The following is a 25,001-nucleotide window of genomic DNA, read 5'->3' as shown; positions in this document are numbered from 1 at the left end:
GGTTCTGATAGCGACATCAAGCCCAACATCTCACATTCATATTGAACTACATCTTCTGCATTAACATACTCCTAGATTCAGTTCCAACACATTGGTTCTTTCAGCCTAGGACACAATCATCCTCCTTTCGAGCAACAAACTGGGGAAAAAGGTTTCTCACCTTTGGGGACAGGGTGAGGAAAAAAGTGGGATAGATGAATTCAAGCTCTATTAGAAAGTGCATATGAGAAATTAGAGAGCTCACAGAGGAAGGCCCTCTGGATATTCTGCTGCTAACATAATCCTAGCTAGGGTTCTGCTTTAATCCTGACCTAAGGTGACTATCCCTATGGGGATAAAGATCCTGCAACTGGACAGGTATAGGAGGAGAGGAGGGAGTGTGGTGGCCTTATGTAGCGCTGAGTTAAGTGTCTTGGTGGACACAAAGTGCAAATTATCTCTACCTGAGATAGTGCTATGACATTTACCCATCACACATTCAATGACACAAGTGACTCTTCTTATCTATTGTGCGCCAGACTCTAAGTCAGAATTTATTTTATCACACAACCTATTTGCAGGAAACCAAGTGAGCTTTCAATGCATATAAACCACTTTGAACCAAGATGGTCTACCAAAAGCTATTCTCAATTCAGGACTCCATGTCTCAAAGGTGTTGCACTCTATTATTAAACCCTCTCAAATGCTCTGTGACAACTAGCCGCATTCTGAATAGAGGAGATTAACATTATTTACAGGGCATATCACCCTTTTCCTATGTGGGACATATGAAGACACTTTTGCAGGCTACAGACCAATGACGTAGCAAAACCTATTCTCTTCCAGAGGTTGAAGGCAAAGGTGAATGCTGCTCTATCTAATGTCTGACCCCCGTAATGATCACTGTCCAACAGCCATGTTGACGTCCCTTGCTAAAAGCATTGCTTCTTAACTTTGGAAGCTTATCAATTCCTCACGGTCTGAAAGGAGTGTCCCAGATGGTTGACTTCTGTACAATTTAGAATTCAATGATGTGAATAACTTTGGCTCTGTGCCATTTCTAAAATCATAGAGGTACATCTAGCAAAGTAGACATCCACTTCTCTAGATGCCTTTAGATTGGTCACAGGCTAGACCTGGAGCTAGGCACATCACAAAGACCATCCTGGGGGTCACCCTTGATCAGCTGTGAATATCACTGGACCATTGGGCAGGCCTACCTCAACAGTTTCAGGACCAAATTCCCAATGCTCCTTTCCTAGCTCTTTAGTGTCTTCACCCCATCTTTTTAGTTTGCGTTCAGAGGTGCCTACCTCTGCAAATTCTAACTTAGCTAGAGCAAACCCCAGCTTACCCACAGAGGTCACCCACAGCTTGAGCAACCCCACCATGACCAATAGGGTCAGGGGGCCTAACTTGCTATTTGGCAGGGGCTAGCCCACCATGCCAAGGACAGTGCCGCCATGGAGGCTAACACCCAGCAGAGGCTACTGACAGCTGTCAGTGCCCAGAACCACACCTTTAGCTCTTCACTGGTAGGCTTCTTTGGATGTGAGGGGGCCTGTCTGTTTTAGGGTGGAGGGTCACTGCACTTGGTAGTGAACACCCTTCTTTCACCCTCTGTTCTGTCAGCTGAGGAGCCACCAATTCAGGCTGGACAGTTACCTGACTAGTCAGGTCTTTTGTTGGCTAGGAGGGACTTCACCAGTGCCAATTTTGGAGTTCTCCCTTACTTGGATAGAATCTCCCTGGCCCACTGGAATTGCGGCTAACAGTTGCCCAACTTTCCTACACTGTTTCTTCTTTTTCTTTTGGGGCTTAGCTGCACTAACTGCAGGTTGAACCCCCCCCCCAGGTTTCTTGGGTGAGGTCTGGAATTGGACCTGTACCTCTAGGTGGTCACTCCCAAGGAGGCAATCTAGGGGGAGGTCATTACTGACTACCACCTTTCTCCATCTAAGGGATCTAGATATTTCTAGAAGCACTACAGCCACAGGCTTAACAGTGATACCCCCTGGGACAGTCCTTAGTCTTTGTGTTTCCCCTGGGACATACTGGTTTTGAGAGAACCAACCTGACCCATGGCAATGTTTTTAAGTTTACATAGGGACCGTACCTCCTTGAAAGACAAGTGAAGGTAAGGGGTGAGGTCGAGCTCCTCAACCAAGTCCTCTATGTCATTGTGGTTATTTTCACTAACAGCTGGGTTCTTGTTTTGAGACATAGTTGAAAAAAAAGTCTAACCATTCTAACCCTGGCTATAGTGACTTTTAGTTTTCTCAAATTCTAAAGGAAATTAACCAAGGCCCTAACAAGACATTTAGAAATTTTGCAAAAAATTGCCAATTTGAAAAATCTGTATTCTAAAGACAATTTAAGAGTTCTGTCGTGTGATCAGATGGTAACCAAGTAGTCCAACAGATGCAAAGTTGTATATTACACCACTGATCCACCAATGTAGGAAGCTGGCTCTGTATATACTATACCAAAGTGAGGTATAGTGTGCGCAGAGTCCAGTGGATCCCCGAAGGTAGGCAGAGGTACAGTTAGATAGCACCTCACTCTCTATTTGTGGTAGTGTGTCGAGCAGTTAGGCAGTATCAGAGGACATTTGTTGAACATACTCAGTCAGCAAATTAATTCCCACACTCAAAGACTGAACTTCAGACCAATTGTTTTTGTATACAAATATTCTTTGGTTATTTTATTTTCTAGAACCAAGCAAGCCTGGAACAGGTAAGCAATTAATACTTTACAGTAGTAATGCCATTGAAATTCAGTTTGAATGATAATTGTATATGCAATTTGGTTTGATTTACACTATGGATGCAGAGAAATGCAATACTTATTAAATGCTTAAATAGGCGTTGTAGTAAAATAGCAGGTAAGTAACTTTTGAGGTTACTAGGCTTACACGGAGTAGCGGAGTAGTATACATAGATACTACTCTGGGACATTTCCTGAAAACAGGTAAGTAAAGTCATTTTTGTTAGATTATGCAATTTTAAAGAATTTCTTTAGTTTCTCAAACTCCACACTTACTTTTCACAGAAAAAATAGTCAATGTTATCCTAAGAAAGAAAATAGTGTTATCGGTTTTGAGGTAAGTATTTGGTAGTGGGAGTTGCGGTTCTGCGGGTAGACTCAGGGGTCCCCCCGTGTCAAGGATGCACTCTAGTTTTGCCCTGAGCGGCACTAGGGTGGCCGGGTGCAGAGTGCAGAGGCCCAACGTTATTCAAATGGGGATAGGGGGCCTCCGGTTGGTGGCTGCTGGCAAGCAGGCCACTTGGTTGTGGGAGCAAAGCTCCTGGACTTTAGCTCAGGGCAAATGGGGAAACAAAGTAGCACCAAAGGTGCACCCTCAGCAGCACTAGGGCGGCCGGGTGCAGGGTGCTGTTTTGACGTCAGGCGCCCAGTTGTTTTCAATGAGGGACCTCCGGTTTGCAAAGGTACTGCAGGCTTGGGGACGAAGGTCTTCTGGGTGCAACCACCACTTTGAGAGGTAAGTTGGGAAGTTAGGGGTTGGTTAGGCACTGTCGGTTTGGGCACACAAGGTCGTGGGGCGTCGGGTGCAGGGGTGCCTTTTGGGGTCGGATCTTCTTACCAGCTCCTGGTCTCGGTTGGGGGACCTTCAGGATTTAGGCTGCAGGTGTCGGCTGGAGACTTGAGGCAGGTCAAGGGTCACAGGATCTCAGGTCAGGATCGCCGGGGTGACCTCCTCGTGGTGTTTGCCCAATCGAGCTCGAGCCGTGGATGGTTGGTGCAGAGTGGGTCAGATTTGCGGTGTCCGGCCAGAGCCAGTGGTTGCAGATGAACAAATACGGTGTTCATGGGAGACAAAGTCTTTGTGCTTGAAGGTAGGCAGGTCCTCTAGGGTTTTCGAGGTTGCTGGCTGCAGGACACACCGGGATTTTGCAGGAGCATGTTCAAGGGGGAGACAGGCCGGTAGGTCTGGGGCCAAGTCAGTTGGCGTCTTCCTCTTGTTAGCTGCTGCACGGCTGTTTGGTCAATCTTCTTCTTCTTCTTGTAGTTTCTTCTTGTCTGAGGAAGCAAGGTTCAGGGGTGCCCCTAAATATTAGATTTAGGGTGTCACAGGTAGGTAAAAGGCAGGGACCAAAAGGTCTCTTCCCTGGGGTGGGTACACCCTCTATTATGCCACCCTCCAGTGGGAGGAGGGCATGAGCCTGTCCCTGGTTGGCTGAATCCCCCATCTGCAAGATGGCGGGGACTGAGAGTTGTGCTTCCCCTAGCCTCCCCCACCTGAGGGGTGGAGTTGGCAGAGGTGGGTACACCTCTCTTCCTCACTTGTTTGTTCCTGTCAGTTTTCCTGTCCAAAGTGCGGGTCAGAACCAGTGGGTACCATTTGCTGAAAGCAGCAAGTGGCCTGGGAAAGCTCACAAAGGCAGCAAGCCTTTGAAGCTTCCCCTTCGTGAACACTGCCCATCCTGGGGGAGGAGGCTTGGCACCTCGTCCCAGGATGTGCATTGTCTCAGGCCCCAGAGAGTAGTAGGCTCTCGACCCAGGGGTCCAGAAACATGTCTGGTGGTGGCAGCTGACTCAGCCTGGACACTAGTAGTAGGTTAGTTTTCAGGTGGCATATCTAAGATGCCCTCTGTGTACATTATGCATTAAATCCCACACTGGCATCAGTGTGGGTTTAATGTGCTGAGAAGTTTGATACCAAACTTCTCAGTTTTCAGTGTAGCCATTAGGGTGTTGTGTAGATTGTAATGACAAACTCCCAGCACCATATACTCTTAATGGCAGCACTGCACTTACAATGTCTAAGAATGGCTTTAGACACTGTAGGGGTACAGGGCTCATGCACCTGTACCCTCACCACTGGTATAATGCACCCAGCTAGAGGGGTGACTGATCTATGCCAGGGAAGTGGGTTGTAGGCATGGCACACAGAGGTGTGTGCCATGTCGACTCTTCACTTTGTTCTGCACCGAAACACGCAGCCTGCAAAGGCAGTGTGTGAGTGTGTAGAGGTACAGGGTCTCTAAGTGTGGCACAATAAGTGCTGCAGCCCTTGGAGGTCTTCCCAGGTCACAGTGCCCTGGGTACCTGTGGTACCATTTACCAGAGGCTGACCTCTGGCCTGAGATGCCAATTAGGTTGGTTTTGGATAAAGAACACAGGCCCTGAGAACCTGTTTGGCAGGGACCCAGGGCACATCAAGTGAAAGTGCATCAGTAGTCTGGCAAAAAATGGGGGGGTTACTGCAACAGAAACCCACGTTCTTACACTTAGGTGCTCCTATGTTTAGACTGATGTAATGCAGTGTACATTGGACTGCTGTATGTTCAACTTGGAAAGTTGGAATGCATTCAAAATAGGCCAGGGTGAATCTTTTTCCATCTACAGAAAATTGATCATGTTTCAGATTCTTGATGCGCACTGCACTGACTGCCAACTGAGCAGAGGAGTCAGTCTCTGTTATTTGGCCTGCTGCATTGGGCTATCTACCATAAAGTACCTGAGATAGACTTCTCGTTCTCTTTTAAAGTGCCTTGTTTCAAGAAAACATTTTTGCCGGAGAATGGATTTCATGCTCCTGGTTCCCTTCCTCTTCACTTCTGGCTGATAGGAGAATTTTCTTGGGTGTTGAAAAACTGTTTAGTTTAGTACTTTGTATTTCTGTGTCCTTGTCTCTGAGATGTGGTTTGTTGTCTCCTTTACCCCACACCTTTGTTGTCGATCTGGTCCTAATGCCATGAAGCCTTTGGCATTAGTTCACTTTATAAATAAATAAAATATTGTGTGACTGCAAAAGCGCTTTGTACATCACACGCCTAGTTACAAAGTAAAAGAGCATTGTACAAAAGAGGTTGGTGCAGGCAAATGAAAGTTAAGGTATCTCTCCTGGTTGTACGTATATGTGATTATTTAGGTTTTTCCTGAAATCTAAATAATCACATATACATGCAACTGCTTGTGCAATTGTTGCAAAATCTCTTGTAATGAAAAAAGCTTAAAAAAGGCTTCGAGCCTGCCATTTACTTATCATTACTTACCATTGGTTGGCTTTGACTTCGCTCTCATTTTCTTGCTTTTCATTGGTCAGTGCCTCCTGCTTTTGCTTCTTCTTCAAGGCTTCTTGCCTTACATGAAGCATGGACCAAGTCCAGTATCATGTCTGTGGCCAGTGTCCTTGTACTGGCCGCATGCTTGCAGAAGTACTTTTTAGGTCTCGCCCAGCATTGCTGCGCACATGCGTAGCTCGCTCGGCAAGATTTATTGCAGATGAGTACTTTCAGAAAAGGGCTTGAAGCCCTGCCCTTTATTCCCATTGGCTTGCATCACTGTTTATGTTAAACGTGGGCTGCCATTAGAAATAAGGTTTCTAGGGTGCCTCCTTTTTGCTTTTTCGTCCAGTCCACCTGGACTCGATCGCCTGCTTCGCGGCTGTCGTGAAGACTTTTCTTATCTGCTTGTTTATTTAACAAGCAGATAAGAAAAGTCTTGATGACGGCCGTGAGACTGCTCGCATGCTCTGCGCATGCATCCCGCGAGCCCTCGGTTTACAAGTGAGCCGGGGTGAGGAGTCGCGCGCTCTAGCTGCCCACGCACACCACCCCGTGGCTGACTGTCCTGCTTAGTGCGGCACCCCCAGTCCCGGACCTCGAGGGAAGCGTCATTGGTATGCAGCGGGTCAGGCAGACAGTGTCAGCTCCCTCTTAGGCAGCAGCAGAGGATTTGTCAGGGCTTGTACGGACTTACAGGAACAACAGAGTGGGAATCCTTCAAGGGGCTGGGACCTGATGCCAAGCTCGAGCGGGGAAGAGAACCCTCTGCCGGGAAAGCCTGGGCCTTGCTTGGCAGTTTCGGGGCACCGGATCAGCGTCGCAGCTTTATGCGAAAGACTCGTGGGAAATGATTAATCCGCGTGCACCTTGCTGGCAGACGCAGAGCCTGGCTCTTGCTTTAGAGTCGCAAGGACGGGCACGGTGCCAGCCATGGGGGCCTCCGTCAATCTGGGCGCAGAGTCTCGGATTTGTTAAATGTAACCTTGAGACTGGAAACACTGTGTCTTTCTGAAATAGTCATTAACAATCCTACGTGTCTACGTGTGCTCTAATCATTGTACCGTCTCTGCTCCTCACTTGCTGTGAGACTTATTACGTTTGTGCTGTCTCCAGGTTCGATGAGCTGTATTATGGCCAGTTTATTTCTCTTTACATGAAGTGGATCTTCTTTGTCGATGAGGTAGGAGCTCCAACATCAGAGGAGAATTGTCAGATGGCGTCACATAAAGTACCTTATCCAAATTTTCACTCTTTGTTTTTTTCAAATTCCCTGCTTTGTCCATCGCACTTTTGTGTTATCCTAAACCGCTATTGCCTGCAAAATCAACGGACTTCGTCCATTTTCGGAATGGCACCAAACCCCTATCATGCCTGCAAATCAACTCCCCTGTACCAACCAGATGTGAGGGACCGCCCAATGTACCATCGCTGGCACCCACCTTGTTCTACCTACTTCCAAAATTCCTTCTAATGAGCGGCCTCGCCCCCCGGCCACCCCCCACCTCAACCCCGCATTTAGCACCATTCAACCTCAAACCTCCCCCACCGACCAGATGTGAGGGAGCGCCCTCATGTATCACAGCCAGCCACCACCCCGTTTTCCTTATCTGTAACATTCCTTCCTTTGCACAACCTCCTCCCCCTCTCCCCCCTGTATCCAGACCCGTCGCTGCCTCTTCTCCAGCTGCCCAAACCAGTGCCCCCTGCCCCCCGGCGCACCTCTGTCTCTGCCCAAAACCCAATCAGTGTGGATGCGTCTGCCTTCATCAGCCCCCCTGCGTCATACCCAGATAAAGTCCCACCCTCCTCCTCAGTCCGTGCTATCCCGAGGAGTCCAAACAATTTGCCCAGGATCACCAGATGTCGCTCCACACTGCATCCGAACCCCACTCCCAGTGAACGCACCCCCCCCGCTGTCCTCATGCGTGCAAGACCAGTGAAACAAAACATGTTCATGTTGATGGCTCTCTGTTCGTTACCTGTTTATGGCTGCAGGCTTACGTTTTTTTCCAGTCCTTAAACTGCTTTCATTAACACTATTTGAGCTAAATTGCCTCACCTCTTTTATGCCCGAATACCTCACTAAACAGCGGAGCGGTGACCGCTTACATTTTGCAAAGTGACTGGCACTGAGTTGCAGTCACTATGAAACATGATTGGTATCATTTTAAACCATTCCCGCTGCAGTCTTTTTTAATGTTGAAATCTGCACATTATGCAGTGGGTGGTAGATTATGCACATTTGCGCGGCAAAAAAACAGTAGAACCAGATGATGTAAAAGTAGTGACATAGATGCTGTGCAACTCTGGGGGTTGCAGCTGAATACTGGGGTCATAAAATGAGGACAGCCTTTGGTGGGTTCGTTCATTGGTTAAATGCAACATTTGCGGTGAGAAATGAGGAGGTCGGGCTGACTTGGTCTTTCATCCTTCTGTGACAAAACAAGCACCGTTGATGTCGAGTAGCAATAACACTCGCCATCAGTTCCACGAGACACTTCCATTTGTGGTGTATGCTACCCGTAGATGTTCATGTATACAGGCACACACAAAACACTTCTTAAATCACTGTGGAATACTATTCTGTGTTATGGTATAGAATTACATAGTAAAGTACAGTATATTATGGCATTATATGATGTGTTCTATTACAACCATGCGGCACCCACGCCGCCAACATTTAGGAACTCTAAACCATTGCTCCACGGACTGTACACAACTTCCGCTGGTAAGCACCTTGCCTCCCCTCCCCATCGCCTTTTCTACCTATAACCCTTCTTGTCCGCCGACCCTTACATCAGGCTTCCTACCACATCTAGGTCGCCACTCGCGCGCTGGCCTATCCACGCACTTCTCCTTCACGGATTATTTGCTCCGAGAAGAATATTCCCAAATAGTAAGAATGACTTCCCATCCCTCACGCGTGGCCCATCAACCGCCCTACGTGTCACCAACCGGCCTTGGAAGGTTCCGATACCGGTAGCTTCCAAAACTGCATGCTATCAAAGGTGAATGCATGCTAGGAACACCCTGTTCAACTGTTATATGCACCTAGTCACTGCACCGTAAACTCCCTTTTTATCAAACACCTTGTCACTATGCCGGCATCTTTTCGCTAAAATCACTCTGTCACTGCACCAATTTTCATTCTATGTGTGCTAGCTGAATTGTACTGGGTCACTTTACAGTTGCTTTTATGCTCTACTAAGTCGCTAGTTCATATCGCTAAAATCGCTCTGTCACTGCGCCAATTTTTATTCCAATTTTATTCTTTTTGTGCCAGTTGGATGACATTAGGTCACTTTATAGTGTTGGTTGTGCTCTATTAAGTTGCCACTTCATTTTGACAAAGCGCACCAAGTAATATGAGGTTATGTTTACTTTACATCCTTCTAACTCTCCCCTTTTTCATGTCTTCCTTTTTTCCCCTCTGTAATTTTACCTTTTTGATTGTTAATGAATAATATACTAATCTTAGGCACGTATTAACAGGCATGCTTATCTAATGTCCTGAAGATGATCCTTGCACTGTTCTCTTGGATCGAAACGCCGTCGACACCTCAAACTTCGACAAAGCCAGGCCATGCAATTAGGCTACGACATACATAAAGTATGCAAGAGTCTACAGGAAGGTTCTAAACACATCAGAATACATTTTTGGAGGGAGTTTTATATAGCACGAATTGTGTTGGACATTGGGACGCTTTACATGAACACCGGTTACATTACACAAGGTCGGAGTTTTCTTTCAGGCACAAGGATATTAAATAACTTGCCCAAAATCACAGGATGTTGAACAAGCGCTAGGAATGGAACTCGGTTACTCAGGTCCAAAGTCGGCAGCTTTGGCCCGTATACCATAACTTTTCCCTACACTTATATTTCAAATTGCGTAAAACCTTTTTGGGTATAACAAAAGCCCTCCTTAATAAATATAATTGCCGATAAATGTGTGAATGGAAATCGAAACGATTGTACTTTGGCACTTGTGCACTCTATGGTCTGTGGCAAACATAGAGCTCTACATTGGCGGCAGTGGGCTGCTCGAAGTGGGCACTGGAAGGCAGTTCAAAGGCGGAGAGCATTGGGGTGCTCCTGTTTGCGAACGGGAAACCCACTAAAAGTGGACTGTGTGGGTGATGCTATTCTATGCACGGAAAGCCATCAAAGGAGGACTGTGGTTGGTCGGTCTTGCTACTCTGTGCATGCGAAGTCCATTAAAGTTGAACTGAGGTGGGTGATGCTATTCCGTACACAGACGTCTATTACAGGTGGACTGTGGTTGGTTGGTTCTGCTAGTCTGTGCATGCGAAGTACATCAAAGCTGCTTCATGATTCCTTTCTATCAGCGGCTCACCTTCAATACACATTCTTTCCGAATCCCGGCCCACCCCCTGACTCAACGCTGATCGCCCCCTTCTTCTATTCCGCACTTGGAAAATATCAGGCCGGTGTTTTGGTGTTAGCGCCTTGAAGTCTAGAGTGCCTCCTCGTGCCCATGGGATTCTAATGTTCTAATCTGTGTAAGTTCACAAGAAAACATTTTATCCACACCCAAAATCTTAAACACTAGTTCTCTGACATGTTTTATAGCGTACACAAAACTTGTGAGCACAAGCATTCAGAGGGGTCTGCGCCTTTGCGTGCGATGGGATCTTTAAATATCACGTTTTGCAGTTTTATGTGAGCTGCAGAAATGTTCCCTGGTGAGCGTTCCATGTGACTAATTACAAATGGTTTCTAATGGGTCCAATTAAGAGTCAAGAGAACCGAAGTGCTTCCCTTCTGAAATATAACACCGGCTGACATCAGAAACAGTTTCACAGCCGAATCAACTGGAATATTTACCGTGGTTGCTCAATAGATACTCCTAACCCCTATGACATGGCGTGGAAACCACCTGTAACTGGTCAACTGGATTAATCACATTCTATGACACGAATAGACCAGTTGAGAACGGCTGCCATAAATTGCAGGCGTATTGCTTTTCGTACATCATCATAAAAAAGGCACACCGATAGTGGACACTAAACTGCAACTGTTTCAGGTACTCCCAACAGGTTTCCAAGTTGTCTGTGAACGCACAGGGGTTGGTTTTGGACTATTATTGAAATAAAATAAAATTGTTGCTCGTCGACAAGTTTTAAAGCTGTGTTCACACGTATTATCCCTGTCTGAACTCCTAGTCCCTGCCCCCATGTGCAAAGCAGCGACACAAATTCAGAAACACATGGGACACAAAAGGGCTCTTAAAAAGTGTTGCATGGCGGACGGGGTTATTTCCAAGTCAGAAAGCGTCAAGTCTCGGTATAAGGAATCACGCCATACCTGGCCCTTCTCCTTAGAGTACAGGGAGCTGGAATGTTGTGTACGTTTTTTTCTTATTAACTTTACCTCACAATTGGTAATCATAAGTTTAGTCCACCAGCACAGCAACCCGTGTAGGCAAACCAGAGTATAAAATATATCACAAATAGTTAAAGTGTTTATATATTTCGAGATGGATCAACATTGTATTTTTTAGCATAAATGTGTTTTATTTAAGATAAAAAGTTATTGTGTGCTGTTCTTGAGTTTTCTCCTTGGTTTATTTTTTACTTTGCTGTGGTAAAAATGTTCATGCGCGGTGTCCCGTGCCCGGTGCCGTTGGTCGCCTCAGCTACTTTTGTTCTGTCGAAGCTTCTGGTGAGGTTAGTGACCTACATCTGCTGCCAGGTCATCGCATACCCTCTGAAACACACAGCTGCAGGGTTCTTTAAATATACCGTTTGTGTCTCATTTTTAGCCTGCATGTGGGCACATCATAAAACTAATGCGCGAGTGGTTCCCTCCCATTTAATGAGCGTAAAATGCAGCCGTATCCTTTAGTACATGTATGAATCTTTCATTATTTATTTTTTAAGGAGCTCTCAAGATTCCAGGTTCCACACGCGAGTAGCTCATACAAAGCAGGGGTGCAGTCTGGATTGGCCGTGAAATTGATCGCACGCTGGAAGAAAATGAAAGTGAGAGGCCGCGCGGCCGAGAAAGTGATCGCGTGCGCGCGCTGTAAGGGTGCCACCAGCTATGCGATGTGTGCGCACCTTGACGAGAGAGGAAAGCCAGAAGGCGCCTCTGCTCGTCATTGTGCGCGTAACCGCACGCTCTATGCCACCCCAAAAGCTGTGGTCGGACTTTTGAAAGCCCACTCACTAAATGTCTCGCCAGAGCAGCGCATGCGCTGGCTCAGGCAAGACCTAAAAAGCATTCAGAAAGTCAATAGGTCTCGCATAGGCAAACCCTGTTGGCTTTGCCAATGCTTGTTTTTTAATGCTTCCTGAATCCTAATTGAACAAAAAGTATACAGGGAACCAGCCATACAGGGGAAATTACATCTTTACCACCAAAATTCGAATTTCCTTGACATGGAATCTGTCAACACAGCCTGAATCAAGATGTTTGTAGCTATGTACAATGATCTTTTACAGCCTCTAACATAATTTTAACACTTAGACCAGGGATGTTCAATGTAGGTCTTTGGGGGCCAGATCCATATCAAATTTTTCGGATATTCATGTAAAACCAATATACATAACGGAATCAAAATGGAACTCATTCACATATTTAGTGGTTATCATGAAGATCTGAGATGGACCTCGACATCCAGGACCTACTTTGGTTTAATAGTTTAGACAACATGGTGAGATTAGCCCGGAAACGCTCTGTGATCACCCTGCAGAGTACATCATATTGTCATAAAAACTCTCCATAATTGCATACAACATAGTAGCATTTGCTTATACTTGAAGGTGTTTGTTCAATTTTCTACCATTATTATGAAACATCCTACCTTTACTGATGTATATTTACCATTACCCTATTGCATTCTCTGATTGGTCACCTTTACATTTTTTATAATATTTTTTTTAACAATGAGTGAGTAAGATGTAAAAAGAAATGGCGAACTTCAGAGTCATAGATGTGTACCAGGGGTCAGTTTCAAAAAGCTGTTTGCACTCCTAAGTCTAAAATTACGACAATAAGGTGTAATTTTAAGTGTGAGTAAATCTACTCATGGGGTGGAATGTAACTATTTTCTTATGAAAACAGCTGTACATGTGGGTAATCCCCCACAAACTAATAAGGGTGCCAGTATTCACATGCTTTTGCTGGCTATTCCTGGTCTTGATATGCTCCTAAATGTACTCCTGTCAAGGACAGAAGTAAGTGTATCTTTCGGGTGAGACTGAGGAGAGATCACCACCAAAAACAGTGAGGATGTAGAGGGATGAGTTCCTCCATGGGAAACATATTTTCCCTGTAGGATTCCTTTTTTAAGTTTTAAAGTGCAAATGCACAAGTGTTACATTTCCTGTGCATAAACGTACAACAAGTACATCACATATACACAAATGGTAACGCACATGGGTGACCTTGAATTCTCAAAGCATTCTATACAGTGCAGTAATTCTTTTACTTGTGGGGTTCCCTTTGAACCCAGCTAGGTGTTACATCTATGGAATGCAGCGTGTCACCAATGGAATGGTCATTGGTGAACATTCTTGGGGGCTGCAGTGCCAGTTATCTCTGGGTCGTTGCTGGGGCAATTCCGTGGCCATCGATTTGACTCCAATTAATTCACCAGTGTAGAACCTGGTTGTGCTTGAGGGGTCAGTACAACACGTTCGACAAACACTCCTGAGAATCTACCACTGGCAGAAGATTTGGTACCTTTTGTGAATTCCATGGCAGTCGGACATTTTCCAGGAAATCATGATGGAATACCTTTTCAACTCCTTTTCTAAACCGTGGCACATATCTTTTTTTGTTGAGTCCTCTACTGCTGTTAGTAAGATCTGTATGCACAGTAGGAAGATATCTGCAAGCAATCTACCTGCTCCTTGAGTCACTAAGTAGCATTTGTGAGCCTTATTTGTAGACTATGCAAAGCTTAAGATGTTTTATCATTTAAACTGAAATGTTCCTGGTGTGATTAAGAGCAGAGAGTGCAGTGTTTCGCCACACGCTCCAGGAAAACTGTATAGGCGTAATACCTCTCTAAGCCTTCACAGACTGTGGGATGTCATAAGCGGCAGCGACCTTGAAAAGCCCTTCGATCCTTTACACTAGGGATACATGCATAGAGTATTATTTAAGCATTTCGGATTAAGTTTATATATGCTTATATGGGTCCGAGTCTTGTATACAAACCCGCCATCTTGAGTTAAGACAAGGCAATGTGTCTCTGATTCTTGCACTGTTGGTAGTGGTACCCGCCAGGGCTTCCCTATGTTGCCACTGCTCGTCACCCTTGCTATTGAGCCTCCCGCAGCCAGGCTGCGGCTCCTGGGGGTGTATTAAGGGCTGCCGCTATATGGGATAATACATGCCTTATCCTTGAATTCCAACAAAATTATTTTATTTATTAAGGATATCACGGCAGACCTCTCTAATGTCACACAGCCGGTAGACAATTTCGCAAAAATTGCTGGTTCGTGTGAAGTGGGCTAAATCCTGTATTATCCCTTTTACTATCGGATGTCTACCCCAGCAACCAGTTTTGGATAACAGACTGTCATGGGCGATTGAGTCATTCCGGTACATGGGAGTAAATATTTACCATTCTTCAAATGATCTTCGGGATGCCAACCTGGGAAGAGTGGTTTATGTGCTTCGCACACAAATCCCATTTTGGTCCACTCGGGGTTATTTCACATAGTGCTTATTAAAATAGTAGCACTTCCATGGCTGTTATATTACTTTACTTATATCTCCATTGCCGTACCTCATTCAAAGCTAGATCAATCAATTACTTGGTGAACTGATATGGGCTGACAGCAGTCGCCGAGTCACCATTTCCACCCTAAAATTACCCGTAGATACCGGGTGTCCTGGCCTTCCTCATTTTGGATGATGCTATTATGCAGCGCAGCTGCCGTGGGTGACTCAATGGTTGGCTGTCCATTGTTTAACTGAGACAGGCCTCCCTGAGAGGGCTTCGTTGATGTCTGATGTTTCCCATGAAGCGTCTATTAATCAAGCCCCCCACGTTACCGCGCACAGCCTTGCCCTCTTTTAGACATACTCGTATGATCACTAAACTTATACCCCCTTGTGCCCTGGCAATCCCCTCATTGGACTTCACACACGGATGGGTTGATTACACAGGCATCAGATTCGGTCATGGGCTTTAACAGGATTAACTACAATTGGTGATCTGTTTGTTAAAGGTGAAATAGTTGAGTTCCTGGGTTTAATATCGGACTATAATGTCTACCTCGGACAGTTTCTTACTCCCGGACTAATCAAATGCGTGGCGAGGTTTATTTAATATTCAGTCCACTGAACCTTAGAAACACACGAGGTGTTTCAAGTATTACATGCCATGGGTGATGGCAGTAAACTGATTGTTGGTTAAACACAACATACTTGCAGCTTTGAGATTCGTTATCAGGCACCCTTTGCACTTCATGAGAATCAGACCTTTAGATACCACTAAATGATGATCTAAATGAATTATACACTTTGTCGATGTTCAATAGCACTTTGCGTGGCACTTCGTGTGGCGGTGATAATCGATATCGTCATTTTTGAAGGATCTTTGAAGAGACGAGATCCCTCCAAAAAAGATACCATTAAATGATTCTGAATAGCCGAAGACATTACAATACCTGTGATCAGGAAAAAGTTCCTTATTGGAAGATAGAGCCCTCACACACCCAGCAGGGTATCATGCTTCATCATAGGGCTTTGCTCCTCGTGGGCCGGCGCTGCAATGCCCGACGGGCCATGCGAGGGCTCTTTGTCAGAGGTCTTCTCCTTCTGCTGCTATGATGAATGAAGGAATGTGAAGGTAGGGCAGTGTGTCTGGTGAAACTGAATAAGGTGTACCGTGTTTTGTTTTCTCAAAGGGGTCCCCTTGGCACGGCTAAAAAGCGAAAAATATGAGTTCTGTTAGTTTGATATTATGAGCCGTGACAGTCTCACAGTATATCTATTAAGATCGACATGTTTCACATCTAAATGGTCCAGAAGGGATCAGTGGAGAAATGGAGCAATGTTCTGCTATCATGGCTTGAGTCAGAAAGTTTGTATTTGCATAGAAAAGAGTGGCAGGCTGTAGAAACAATATATAGCTCAGACATGGGACATGTGGGTATAGGAGTTTAAAACACAAAGTAAAAATGATGAACATCCTCCATAGTTTCCCGCCCCCTTGTTCTTTCATGAAATATGTTATGTCAATGTTGATAGAATACATACGATATATTATTATTTTTTTCCTTACATGGTGTAATATTTTTACTTCATTTGGCGAATCAGATTGTAAGGTATTTTCAGATGATTTGACGAATGTACTCGCCGAATGTATCCTGTATCTATGGAAATCTCAGGGCACTTTCATTATATTGATTGGCTGTTGGAAAGGTTGGTGGGATTGTGGGTGTTATATTAGTTCACTTCAATTCCAAAATGCCCGGTGTTTATCTTCTTCACGGCATAGTTCTGATACCACCTTACTCTGTAATTGGTCACTATCCAATAGCTCTTAACTCGTTTAACCTGTACCTGTAATCGTGCTAATAAACTCACTTAATAAAAAAAGGACAGAGTTTATGCAATATGACCTTTGAGTTTGTTCTTTTTTCGGTGTAGGTTTCTCTCTCACAATTTAGTAGATTAAGAAAGGTGGGAATGTCATATTTACGAGGGGCTCAGTTTCTGTGTCCTGTGCCAGCGTGTTTGTCCTGGACTTTGGTGTAACTACTTTTGCCTAAGGAACGTGTTTGATTGTTTTCGATGTCAGTATTGGATTCGGAGCTAAGATTTGATCGGTTTCTTTTCTTGAGTGCGGCTGACTCTGGTGTTTGTATGTTGTATTGATAGTCGAGGATCTTTTCTGCACTTGTTCAGGTGCAAGAGGGTCTTTATGGTTTTCCCTCCATTCTTTCTAGTTTGAGATGTCTATATGACTGTCATTTAAGCAACTTGGTGTCTTTTGCTAATACAAAATAGCAACTTGCAGCATTTTTAGTCGAGCATCCGGTCGGGCTTTGGCGTCCAGTCCTTCCTGGTCAGGGTCTGAGTCTCTGAGAGCACTTTGCGTCCACCCATGAGCGATCACCCATCAACCAGTAAGTGCCTTGGCGCACTGCACTGCCCTCGGAGAGCTGTGGCTTCAGCCATGTGTACCAGGGTGCACACCGATAAGGGCAGGAGGAGCTGTGGCTGGCAGGCAAATGCAAAGAAAAAAAAGCTGAGGATGCAGTTCAAATGTTTCCATGGCATCCAGTGATTTAGGACATTGGGCAATAAATGTGTGACTGAAAAACATGGAACATTCTAGCAGGATTGGTGCTGGGAAGCTCCTCAGCTTGGCTCTCGAAGCAGAGCCTTGTGGCCTTCTCTTTCCCCTTTCTTCTGGGGCGTGGGCACCCCAGTGCACGACCCCGAGGGTTTCTCGGCACTGGGACAGAATGCGAAGAGGCCACAGCCCAGTGACTAGGGTAGCATTGGTCTCTGATGTGTCCAGACCCTTTCTTCCACACTCCTGGCACACAGTGCTCTGGTCAGCAAGCCAGCAGGGCAGCTCTTAGTAGCAGTAGGATTCAAGGCAGCACAGGCCCAGTACTGTGTGGTCACTTCTAGATACCTGACTGGTGGGGATTTCAGGTATCAAGATGGCCACCCTGTTCCACATAGTGTGACAGCACCCAAAACCTGAGAATGTCACTTGATGGAACATAAAAGAACACATATCATTTCCTGTCCTGCGAAAATTACTTCTCCAAATTATGTGAATCAGTATTTTGCTCGTTGCGTGTCCCCTCTGTGGAACCACATTACCTGGGAGAGCATGCCCGGTGCACTACTGGACTGACCAGCATTACCATGCAGGGAATCCGGTGAATAAGCGACATGCCTGGGTGGCGGGGAGGGTGGATATTTGGTTTGTTATGGGTTAATTGAGGAACAGAATATTGAGATGATACATACCTAATAACGTGCAGTACCGAGCATTACAGGACTGAAGAATTTAGGCTGCATTAGGTGAACCACCATTTCCTTGCGCAGGAGCAGGACTAATGCCTCCTTGCGGAAAGACAACCTGAGGTTAGTATGTGTAACTATAGTAGGATGTACCCTGGAATTAGACTGTAATTACAGTATTACCTCTGCGATGCTATTGATTGTTCTATCACAAATTAATAAAAATCGGTTTACAAAAAAAAACCGTATTTTGCTCGTTTTTATCAGAATAAAGGCTGCTGCTTCAGGGGCACCCCAATACCCCTGAGGTGTTTGGGCCTCCTTGTCTAAGGGAGGAGCCTAGTGCAGTCTGCCTCACAGTGGATCCGACTTTCTGGTTTATTATTAAAGAGTAACACATGCAGGGGTGTCGGGGGTTAATCTCGGTGCTACCAGCATCTCTTGAGGCTTTGTAAAAGCCTGGCATGACTACACGTTAGGATAAGAAAATACGTCCCTTAAGAAGTAAACTTCCACGTCTACCTGTATGATGGAAAAAGAACAAGACGCTAAACTCACAGCTGCCACATTTGATGAAGGTGCATGCAGTATTGTTACATTTCATTATATGTCTTAGCTTTTAAACTTTAGTTTTTGCATTGCTGAACAGAGAGGTTGCTGGTTAGAACGTGCTTCGGGTACCCCGGGCCCTTATCATAAAATGATGTGCTCAGGAATAAGGTAACTCAAACAAGAGATTTTAGCATAACAAGAAACCTTTGTAGATTTTCAACTTAAGAATGATTCAAAATAATAAAAAAATAATGTTGAATCAGTGCCACTTTTATCCTATGAAGGTTGAAGTTGTGCACATTCGTGGCCGCTGTCATAGCAGAAAAAAACTTATGTCAACTTTTATCCTGCAATACTCCAGGCTGTAGCCAGTTATGATTGGAGCCATTTTCGTGCATTGTGGTTAAATTGTTATATGACCACATTTTATTCATTTATTTATTCAGCACATGACTTTTCTTATCCAAATGTTTGCATAAAGACACAGCGATACATATTCTCATGGACAAATGGTGTGACTAGGGTAAACCAGTGTATTTATGAGGTAAAAGAAAATAATTCTGTTTTGTGCTGAAAAGACATCAAGGCACTAACAGAGAGAAATTTACTGGCAAGTAACTTGCTATAGATTCACAATAGACCCTTTTACATGTTTGTGTGCAATGTGCGTCATTGTTTTTCCTTTCATTTTGATTGTGTCGCCACCAACTTTCTCATGAGGGGAAGGGGAAGATAGGAGGCTCACCTGACAGTGGCGGGGGGAGCAAGAAGACTCGCTCCTCCGCCACTGGGACCTCGGGCAGTGCCTCTCGGATGAAGAGCGCCTGGTTTGGGCTGGAACCTTCAGCGCCTCTGCAGCCACATCGAGAGGGCTGAGCCACGACCGGATAGACCTCTCCTGGTCCTGCCAAAAACATCTTTGTAAATGACGTGGCACATGAATGCTCGAGCTTTATCAAGCCAGTGTTGAAAAATATCTCCTTATTCACCAGGTTCAGAGTCAGAAAAATGAATAGTCTGTGAATCACAGAGTCAACCGAACCGGGATCCCCCGAGATCAATGAGGGAAGACAAAGCTCAATTTTTTTCCCTAACATATCCAACTTTTAGTATTAGTCATACAGCACAATTATCACAACGAATATGAGCAGAGACCTAGCAGAACTCGTGAAAATAGGGGAATGACCTTCCATAGATGCAAAAATGTAAACATTTCTCAGCTAAACCTCAGCTGCTTCACTATTTTCAAGCCCAGAGAGTCAAAATGCAAAGCCAGAAACATATCTAGAAATCTCCTTGAGGAACTGGTCCCTAAAGAGAGTAATCCGGCTGGGTTGAAATGCTTATAATGCTGCTGCCCATGTGCATAAACCCAGATTTCTGATGCTCAGCAATGATACTGGCATTAGCCTCACACAAGAAGGTTTTTGCTCTTTGTGCCTAACCCTCGGAACATAGATATAAAAAAATAAGGGGAGAAGGGTCACTATTAAAGAACAACATCCTATTTCGAGGGCCAAAGACATCAAGGATGTGGTCTTCAGCACTTCAATATATGATCTACTCCCCTAGGCTGTCTAAGAGGCTGTTCCAGATTGGAGACCAAGTTAGGGTCAACATCAAAGGTAAGGGAGAGTTTGCTAAAAATCAAGGGCTTCACGCATTCAACCTGGAGAGGATATCCTGGGCTCATGTTTACTCAGACTGCAGAACAGTGTCATACATTCACCCCAGTACAGAGATCTGGGCCTAAATTCATCATTTTTTTGATCACCATGACATTCCAGTTTGAACCCCGCCATATGCAAATCAGTCTTGACCCTGCGCCCAATGGGAACAGTTCAGCCCAAACTGCCAGGCCAGATCCTCCTTGGACTGGAAACAAGCATTCTAGCACCGGTTTCGGGGTATCACCCCTCATCAGCCAAGACAGCTTGACTCCAGTGGCATGGAGAGCGCAGGACTCAAGTCTGGGCATACCAGTCCCACTCGGGGTGACAAACGCCAAAAGAACAATTGATGGACAGAATGCAGAAAAATGTCATACATTCACCCCAGTACAGAGATCTGGGCCTAAATCCATTGTTTCTTTGCTCCCCATGCCATTCTAGTTTGAACCCACCCATATTCAAATCAGTCTTGACCCTGTGCCCAATGGGAACAGTCCAGCCCGAACTGCCAGGCCAGGTCCTCCCTGGACTGGAAACAAGCATCCTAGGACCAGTTTCGAGGTTTCACCCCTCATCAGCCAGGATAGCTTTGTGGAAATCTGAAATAATTTCCGTTAGCATAAGCTGAAGCCATCTTGGTTGTGGCATCCATTTTGTTAGCTATATAATTCTTCCGTCTTCACTGTTGCTTGCTCTTCTATTCTGCTTGTGTCATCAGATTTAGTTAACTCCTTCTGTACTGAGCTAAAGAAATGTACGTGCTGAGAAAAGGCCTGTACCTGCGAAAATGCACCTGGTTAAAGATGTAACTGTCAACTATTTTCTGCTGTTGTAAACAGTTCTGTTCCCCCTCCCACTTTGCTGACTAAGTGATCACCCATCTGCCCATGTTTGTCTGTAACTATTTCTGTGTAGGCCTGTACCTTCTATTTGTATCTACATGCACAAAGTGTGTATAAAAGCAGCATGGTCTGTGTATTCAATGTACTACCGCATTCAACACTTGCGGGTGTTGTATGGACGTGGTCTCACTCATGAGTGATTAATAAACTTGTGTTTGAATTCCAGCTTCAGTGCCAATCTCTATTTTGTTGGTGTACGGACCCGTGGACAGTGAAGGGTGACCCCTGCACCGGTGTGCTAATTAAAAGGCAAATTTCCACAGTTGGCGGCCGACAAGAGGGGCCTCATTGAGGATGCAGCTGTCCAAAGGAATGGTCTTGATGGAAGAGTGGAATATTACTCAGGAGACGTCCTGCATGAGGAGACCCTTGTCTTTGCAGCTGAAGTGACTTTTCAGGTTTTTTTTATTTGGCCCACCGGGTGGTGGCCGGTCCCGACTGAGGTATCCTTTGGCGTAAAATTTGCAGTGACCATTAGGTCGACTAAGAGATCGGCAGGTGGAAGTTGGAGACTCTTGCTTTGTAAGGTCGCTGAAGCAGCACTCTTGATTTGCTTTGGTCAAGATTCTGGTTTTATTTGTTTGATTTATTTTTCGCAAAAGAAAAGACTTTTGAATATTTTGTAAAAGTAATATTTACCAAACATTTGGTAGCATGCCTGTTTCCAGCACACTCCATAGGTTGTGTTGCTGTCTTGGTGGTACCAAAACGGTTTTAGAAAGAAGTCAGCTGGCTCCCCCAAAGGGGACACCTAATAGACATATGTATGTTAAATATGGTATTTCTTCCATAATGTATAGTACATTGTGGAACAAATATACGAAAAAGGATCCTGATCTACAATGGCCAGTGAATGGGTCATTTGACTTTAAGAAGATTCAATATGTAGAACAGTTTTTGTTTAAAAGGAAAAGTCGACAAGATATGTTTGATTGTGTACGAATGTGGGAGAAAGAAGTGCAAGAGAGAGTGAGGAAAGAAAAAATAAAGAGATGAAGGCAATGAAAGAAAAAGAGGAAAGGGAGCGTCGTTTAGAGGTGACTGGCCAGTACCCTATTAGGCGCCCCATTTATCCCATACTTATTAAACCTCAGGATGACTCCATTTTATTAGATCGACCTCCGCCCCGTATACATTTCCCTCTGCCGCTGAGAATGATCTTTCTGAAGAAGAACATTTTTCCTCAGACGATAAAGACTTAGATAAGCAAGATTGGCGGCAGACTCGCTCTACTTTGACTACTGACGAAAAAGCCAGTATCAGATCCACTGCTCACAAAGAAGCTCGTGGGACTACTTCTGCTCCAGACCTTGCAGCAATGGTTCAGCAGTGGAAGGATTTAGAGCAGTTCTATTTTGCAGAGACGTTCACTTGGGAGGTGATACTTGGTTTTAGAAACGTTTCTAAAAACTTAGAGCCCACTGACATCAATTCTGATTCTAAACAATTAATTGATGGAACTTTCCTTTTTTCAAATATACCTGATCTAATTAGGCGAATGGTTAAATTAAGACATGATACACTACGTTTAAAAGCGGAGCAAAAATCAGCTAGTAAAGTTAAAACTGCACAAACAGTTCAGACCCCAGTGCAAAAAAAAGCAGTTTTGGGGACAGACAATGACCCTAGTGATACTGTGGTTACTATAAAACCAATGTGTGAAGCTGCACCTCTGTATGTTCCTCCGAAGGGTGCGGGAACAAATGACGATAAAACTTCAGATGATGCAAAGGGATATTTTGTTTATAATTGGGTCTATACTCCTTGGAAAAGAGCAGATGTTATGGCTCTTAAGGCTGCTTTGCCTGACCCGCGAAAAAATCCGGCTGCTTTCTATGAAGAAGTGGAAGGAGCCATTAGCTCCGGCACTATGACCTTGCCAGATATCGATATGTTTTTTGGACTTATTTTGCCCCCTGATATGTGGAGAACAATTCGGAAAATAGATGATAGTGTAGCATATGGTGATACTTGGGTGCATTTAGAAGAAATAGATGCGGCTAGAGAGCCTGCGCAGAAACCACAACAGGAGATATTAGATCTTCCCAAAGCTACTGTGACTAAGTTGAAAACTCTTATACCCCCTAAGAAAATAGATTGGACAACGTTAGTGTCTTGTAAACAGAAAGTGGATGAGTCAGTTTCTGATTTCTTTACACGATTTGAAGAGACATTCCATGATTTTAGTGAGCAGTCATTGACAGATGACACGGGTAAGCATTTGTTCGTCGACAAATTTGTTGCTAACATGTTGCCAGAAATAGCTAGTCGCCTTAAGGCCAGTGAGAGTTCATGGACTACGTCTTCCCCAATCTCCCTTTTGACTGTGGCCCAGTATTATGAGAGTCAGGAATTGGAAGCAAAGAGGATAAGAAGGTAAAGGATTTAAAGACGAAAGTTATGTTGGTTCAAGTATTTGGTCCACCACTCAGAGGTGATGGTAGAGGCGGACGTGTAGTTTATACCCCTGGCATACCCCCTTTCTCTCGATCAACTTTGTCTTCTGATCAGTGTGCTTATTGTAAAGAAATTGGACATTGGCGTTCTGAGTGCCCACTTTTGCGAGGTCAGCAGTATCAATGGGGTAGAGGAAGTATGAGAGGATGCCCAGGGAATTCAGGAAATAGGGGAGGAATAGGAAATCGTACCAGATTTGAGGCAGTTAAACATGGACCAAATTATTCTAATACCTTTGATAGACGAAATCAATATCAAACGTCAGATTATTCGGCTGATGGTCTTGGGGATCCTGAATACGCATAGGAATGCTTAGGATGGGGTAAGGAACCGGTTGAGGTCCCAGTAGATCAGGAAGATCCTTATGTTGATGCAAATGTCTTCGGCACAACTGATCGGATGATACAGGAGCTACTCGTAGTGCTCTGTCTAAAAATTAGTTCCTAGGGCTCCCCTGTCTGGCGCAATGATAACATCGCTAGGATTTGATGGGACACCTACATCTAGCCCACTGTCACATCAACTTGCATTTAGTCTTGATAAATTCACTGCAGCATGTCCATTTTTGCTTTCCTCTAACACGCCGGATAACATTGTGGGTATCGATATGCTTGAATATTTTCGTGCTACAATACGTTGTTCCCCAGAAGATGTGCGTGTTATCTTAAATGATAACTATCCAATGGTTGCGAGGTCTTGTCTCATTAAAGAGGATATCGCTCTGGCATCTTTACCTAGTAATTTATGGGCAACATCAGATACCGATGTGGGACAAATGGTTATTCCACCAGTGCATATTCAAGTGAAGGAAGGTGCTTCATTGCCTCGATTGCCCCAATTTAAAATATCTCGGGAAGGCGAAGAAGCATTGACGCACATTGTTCAGGATTTGATCAAGGTGGGGGTTGTGGAAGAAGTTCCTTATAACATTTGTAATAGCCCTATCCTTCCTATTTTGAAAAGATACACTGATACTAAAATTTACAGATTCATTATTGAATTACGAGAGGTTAACAAAATTGTGGTGCCCCAATACCCGGTTGTCTCTGACATTACAACACTTCTTACTATGGTTCCTCCTACTGCCACTACATTTAGTGTAATAGATTTGAAGAATGCATTCTTTTCAATACCTATTCACCCTGACAGCCGTTATTTGTTTGGCTTCACTTTGAATAATGTATCATTCAAATTCTGTAGAGCTCCACAAGGGTATGCAGAGAGTCCTAGAATTTATAGTCAGGCATTGAAAAGGCAGCTTGATTCTTTTCCTGTACCGAAAGGGGTGGCTCTTATTCAATATGTCGATGACATCTTGTTGGCTGCCGATACCCCTGAACAGTGTAAAGAAGGAACACTGTCATTATTATAATTTCTTGCCTCCCATTATCACAAAGTCTCTCGGAAGATACTGCAATTTTGGAGACAGCAGGTTACCT

Source organism: Triturus cristatus, chromosome 4_1 (assembly GCF_964204655.1).
Source record: "Triturus cristatus chromosome 4_1, aTriCri1.1, whole genome shotgun sequence".
NCBI classification, from domain to species: domain Eukaryota; kingdom Metazoa; phylum Chordata; class Amphibia; order Caudata; family Salamandridae; genus Triturus; species Triturus cristatus.
Note: the sequence above shows the minus strand (reverse complement) of the source record.